This window comes from Sphaeramia orbicularis, chromosome 5, assembly GCF_902148855.1.
Source record: "Sphaeramia orbicularis chromosome 5, fSphaOr1.1, whole genome shotgun sequence".
NCBI lineage: Eukaryota > Metazoa > Chordata > Actinopteri > Kurtiformes > Apogonidae > Sphaeramia > Sphaeramia orbicularis.
In genome coordinates this window covers 19,138,321-19,144,012 of record NC_043961.1, presented here as the reverse complement: position 1 = coordinate 19,144,012, position 5,692 = coordinate 19,138,321, and the positions used below count along the sequence as shown (strand labels likewise).

Here is a 5,692-nt window from a genome sequence, read left to right as displayed (position 1 = left end):
GCACATTTACAAAAGGAACTAAGAACTGGAATGGGATTATTAAGAACTCGTATCGGTACTCAGTTTCAGCAAGTACTGAAATGTAAGTACTTGTACTCAGTCTGGAAAAAAGTGGTATCGGTGCATCCCTATTCCAATGTGTCTCTGAAACACTAACTCAGACAGGAGGAGGAGGAGGAGGAGGAGGAGGAGGATTAAGGTCTGAGTCTGAGGAATCATCTCCATCCACATTCATCCCCTTTAAGACTTGGTTTGGTTTTTATTGGAGGTTTTTATCATCTATAAACGTCCTCATATTCTCATCATCCATTGTGTAAAAACTTGTCTGTCCTTTAATTTGGTGGACGTCGGTTTGTTCAGTCCTGTCATGTGGTGTGTTTGGTTCATGTTTGTTCATGTTTTTATTGCTCGTTTGTTTGTTTTGTCGTCCTCCAGCAGTTATATCAGTTTTCTGTCCTTCTGTTTAGTTTTCAGTTTTCCTCCCTCCTGTATCCTTGCTGTTTTTATTGTCTTCTTTATTCCGGAGCTGATTTCTGACTTTCTGTCCTGTCCTTTGTGTTTTTTAGGACATGTTGGACATCCACTCATTCATTCGTTTGTTCCTTTGTTCATTCATTCATCCACTAATTCATTCATCCATCCATCCATCCATCCATCCACTCATTCATCCATCCATTCATCCACTAATCCATCCATCCACTCATTCATTCATTCATCCACTCATTCATTCGTTTATTCATTCCAGAAGATGAATGAATGAGTGTTGGACATCAGATGAACCCATTTACCGTCAAATCCACCAAGTCCCGCCTCCTGTGGCGCATCAGCTTTAGCCGCCGCCCGTCTCATCTTCCTCCTCCATGACCCGAGTTCAGAGCCTCATGATCCGAGTCCTTCTTGGTTTTTTCTTCCTTCTGATCTTTGACATCATTCATCATTATAAAGTTCATTATCCAGATGTTTTCCTTGGATGTCATTAGTCGGGGATAACTCCAGGTGATTGATGTGTCCCGCCGCTGATGAAACTGCAGTTTGATCCCTGTCATTAATCTGGATTTTACATGGTGTCATCCTGCCGCCTCTCTCCTCCACCGCCGGCGTCTCCAAACCAGGTTAGAGCTGTGGCCGTCACCCAGATTAAGATAAATATGATTTTAGTGCCCAACGGAGTTTTCCTGGAACTTATTTGTGTGTAAGTTACATTAGTCATTCTCTACGTCCACTAACTGTGTACAAAAGGAACGAAAACACTGAGTCGGTACCTTTGGACTGAACTAGTGTATTAGTGTCGCTGTCTCAACTGAGATGGATGTTTTTTGCATTTGATTTGGCTGGTAATGAACTGTGAAGGTGTCTGCCAGACAAAACCCACAGTTTAAAGGGGGATCCTGATCTGCAATGCAAATTCCAAAGTTTACCAATTTTAAGCATAGCTCCAAGGAGATATTAATCAAGGTCGGCTCCCAGGAGCATTAATTCTTGTCTCATTTTCCTCCAATAAAGCACCTCAGAAGAAGAAGAAGAAGAAGAAGAGGAGGATGAAGAGTCTATTGTAGGAGATTAAATCTGCCATCCGCTGGTTTTATGCATCTTTGAGGGAATAAACATTGTTGCTTGGGGAAGTAGCCTCAGTTTGTCATTTCCTACCTACACAATGAAATACTAATTCGACTGCGGTAGACCATCCATCTCTGGGTTTCTCATGCAGAAAAATGCAATTTCCTGCCCCTGATGCTTCTCTCTTGCACCAGTCGATACAATTACATTATACAGTTGTTAAAAGAGGAAGTCACACTTATAAGCAGAGCTTCATTTACAGCCAGATGCTTCTGTTTCTGGATCTCACACTCTTTATTTCAGCTCTACGTTGGTATTCTGCAGTTATTGCTTATTTATCTCATGGTGGAAACCTCTGTCTTACATATACATCAGATCAGACCTGTGGAAGCTCCTCCCTCTCTGAAAGGCCCCTCCCTTCCCTGAACACCCCCTCCCTCTCTGAATGCCCCCCTCCCCTATCTGAAGTGCCCCTCCCTCCCTGAACGGCCCCTCCCTCCTGATGGAAGCCTGTTGAAGGTCATGGTCTGATTGTGTACCATTGTTACCTAGTGACCCGGTCCATCTTGGTCCATCTTGGTCCATCCTATGTGACCTCTGACCTCCACCTGACTTCGTCCTCCTCCCTTGAACAGTTGGAGTCAGTTGTATGTTTTCCACTGTAAGTGACACAGTCTTTTACCTGAAACAGAGGTTTTCATTTCAGGTTGAACATGTCGTCTGTGAAACTGTTTTAAGGCTGTTTTCTCTCATTTGTTATGATGTGATGCTGTATAAATAAAATTTGATTGACTGATTGATTCTTTTCTTTTTGATTAATGCCAGTTTTTGTTTTTTTCTGTTAATTTTAAACCAAACCGGAACCATTAAACCAGACCCGAACTATTAAACCAGGAACCATTCGACCAGACCAATCGCTTCCAACGTTCCCCAACTGTCTCAAATGGTCTCCAACAGCCTCCAATGGTGTCCAACTGTCTCCAGTGGTTTACAGCAGTCTCCAACAGCCTCCAACTGTCTCCAACATCCTACAACAAACCTCCAATGGCCTTCAACAGCCTCCAACTGTCTTCAGCGTTCTACAATGGCCTCCAACAGTCTCCAACGGCCTCCAACAAACATCCAACAGTCTCCAACACCCTCCAACTCTCCTCAACAGTCTACAATAGCCTCCAACAGCCTCCAACTGTCCCCAGTGGTCTACAACAGCCTCTAATGGCCTCCAGCTGCCTCCAATGGCCTTCAACGGTCTCCGTCAGCCTCCAATGGGCTCCTCTGTCACCAACAGTTAATCAGCTTTGTAAAAATCTGATACTATTGCAAATTTCCGGCCAAATGAGGAAACTTATAACAGTCTCATAGATGTTAATTTCCTTTTCAATTTTCAATTTAAAACAGAACTTTTCAACACTTAAACGTGTGACATTTAATGACATGAGGCTCTGGAGAAGGTCGTCATTAAAGCCGTTGTTTGGTTTTTATCCTGGTCTTTTTGATTAGAGAAGATGTAAAGTACCTGAATTGGATCTCACTATTAAATAGAATGCTAATAAACTCATTGTAAATGAAACCGCCTGGTAAAAGTGAAGACTCTGCCGGGGTTGAACCAGAATCAATGTGCGTATTCAGCTACAGGCGTGTTTGGTCATTATTCACAAATGTCGCCTTAATGTAGTTGTTGTTTAATGATTATTGTAGTTTGATTCCATTAACTCCAGAGATGTGCAGACGAGCCTCCAGCTTCATGAAGCCATGATGATGTACAACAACCCTCAGGTCACAGTCACATTATAGCTTTATATTCACAACGAGCCATTAACCAGCGGTGCCATAGCAACACTTTAACCCAGATGCTTCGTGAAGGTCCACAGGGGGTCAACACAGAACATCTGGACCATGGGGGGTCTTCAGACCAATTGGATATCAGGAGACAAAACCCAGTCATGAGAACTTCCCTTTGGGGAAATCTGACCAATATGGGATTAGTGTAGGAAGTCGTCACATGACCGGGTCTCAGACCAATCAGGACTCATAACAGACACTGCTGTTATTCCTGTAGTTTCTGTCACAGCAGAGGTTGTTCTTGATGAAGCTGAGGTTTTCAGGTGGATTATTCTGTCCTGTTCTGTCGATTCTATTCGACAGACTCAGTGTTGATGTCTTCTCTTCATATAAAAACAAGAACCTGTAGTTTTTATGTCATAAAGTCACTTATTCAGTGACGATAAAGAACCATGAAGTGAGTTTCTGGAAACCAGAACTTAGACCATGGATAACTCAGTTTGTCTGGGCTTTGGGCCTAATTTACTTATTTACTTGATTTACATGCATAAAAACGTGCAAACTTGACTGTGCACGCATAAACACATTGAAGCTTATCTACTAACAGGACACACCAAGGGTTGCATCTGTCAAATGGGCAAAATAGTTTGTGCAACCCATTTAGCATGTTTGCCTTAATGAATATGCAATATGGGCGTTTCTGCCAGAATGTGCTAAATTATTGGGAGGAGTAGATACAAATATTTATTTAGCGTGCAAAATGTGAGTTACCAAACCTGAAACTGATTGTGGTGGCTGCTTTTGCGTCTATATTTAGCACGTCTGAAAGGCAGGTTTTGACTGGCACAAAGCTGGGTACAGTTGTTGTTTCCTACCTCATCTCTGTTTCCTTCCTCATCTCCTTTGTTTCGTACCTCATCTCTTTTGTTTGCTTCCTCTTCTCTTTTGTTTGCTTCCTCATCTCTTTTGTTTGCTTTCTCATCTCTTTTGTTTGCTTCCTCTTCTCGTTTGATTCCCTTCATCAGCTCTTGTTTCCTATCTTGTCTCCTTTGTTTGCTTCCTCATCTCTTTTTTTTTCCCTCCATGTCTCCTTCAGTTTCCTTTTTCATCTCCTTTGTTTCGTTCCTTATCTCTTCTTTCCTTCCTCATCTCCTTCGTCTCCTTTCTCATCCCCTTTGTTTCCTTCCTTGTCTCTTTTGGTTTCTTTTCTCATCCCCTTTGTTTCCTTCCTTGTCTCCTGTAGACTGATGGGAACACAGGACAGATGGGGTGGAGGGTGGGGGGGCAGGGGGGTTCCGCTGAAGGTTTTGTTTCTTTCCTCATCAACCAACGACCAACTTTAATACTGTTCTTCTTAACGCTGCCTGACAAGCCGGTTGACATCTGAGAGAGTTCCTTAATATATTCTTAAACCTTCTGTTTTTTTTCCTGCCTCCAAATCTCATGAATTAAGCATTGGCTCAGTCAGCAAGTGAGTGTCGGGGGGGGGGCAAGCGGCGAACCCCATCCATCACTGTCACAGACCAGTCCACACATATACACAGAGCACGGATCAAGGTGGAGATGGGGGGGGGGGGGGGGCACGTCCTAAACTGGCCTGATGAAGTCCAGAACAGGACAATGTTCCTCTAAAGTCCACCATCTGGTCTCATCAGACTGTCCATCAGACTGAAGAGGATCCACAGTGGAAACATGAACCTCAAACACTTCAATACCAGGTCAGACCATTAAAATAATAACATCTTAATATAGGAATAATATCAACTCAAGTAAAAAAACACTGAAATAACATTTTGAAAAATGTTTACATCTAAAAACTATCCTTTAAAAAATGTGAATAACATGAACAAACTAAAATGAGTGTAATTTTACGAATTTTCTGTCTCAGTTGATCATTTCCACATGTACATTATAACTTACAGATCACAGTGGATCTACAAATACACACAAAATTTAATAACAAGCAGAATATTGGTACAATTATACTGATTTATATTACAACATTTCAGGTTCTTGTTATTTGTTCATCTCATTCACATTTTGTGGGAAAGGATAGTAAATGTAAACATGTTCATGTAATTTAACTTTTTTATGTTAAAGAAGATTTTGGTTGTTAAATTAAACAATTAAATTAAATAGGTTATTACAACTGTATTTTTAACTGGTCCGATCCACTTGATACTGAATTAGGTTGAATGTGGATATATCTTCAGTGTAATTTTTGCATTTCCCAAATTCATCCCACAGCCGGATCAGATCATTTGACGGCCAGTTTTGGCCCACGGGCCGTATGATTGACAGCCGTGCTTTATAGTGAAACATCATCCAGATTTTATACCTAAAGCTGGTGAAT

At 41.7% G+C, this 5,692-nt stretch overlaps 1 long non-coding RNA gene across 1 annotated transcript; it reads right to left on the bottom strand.

The window, feature by feature from the left end:
• Positions 1-309: 309 nt before the first annotated feature.
• LOC115419259 (uncharacterized) lies at positions 310-4,016 on the bottom strand. Its single transcript, XR_003935418.1, has 3 exons — positions 3,895-4,016; positions 2,910-2,912; positions 310-320 (listed from the first exon to the last, which is right to left on the bottom strand). It is a non-coding gene; the product is annotated as an uncharacterized LOC115419259 (long non-coding RNA).
• Positions 4,017-5,692: the final 1,676 nt, after the last annotated feature.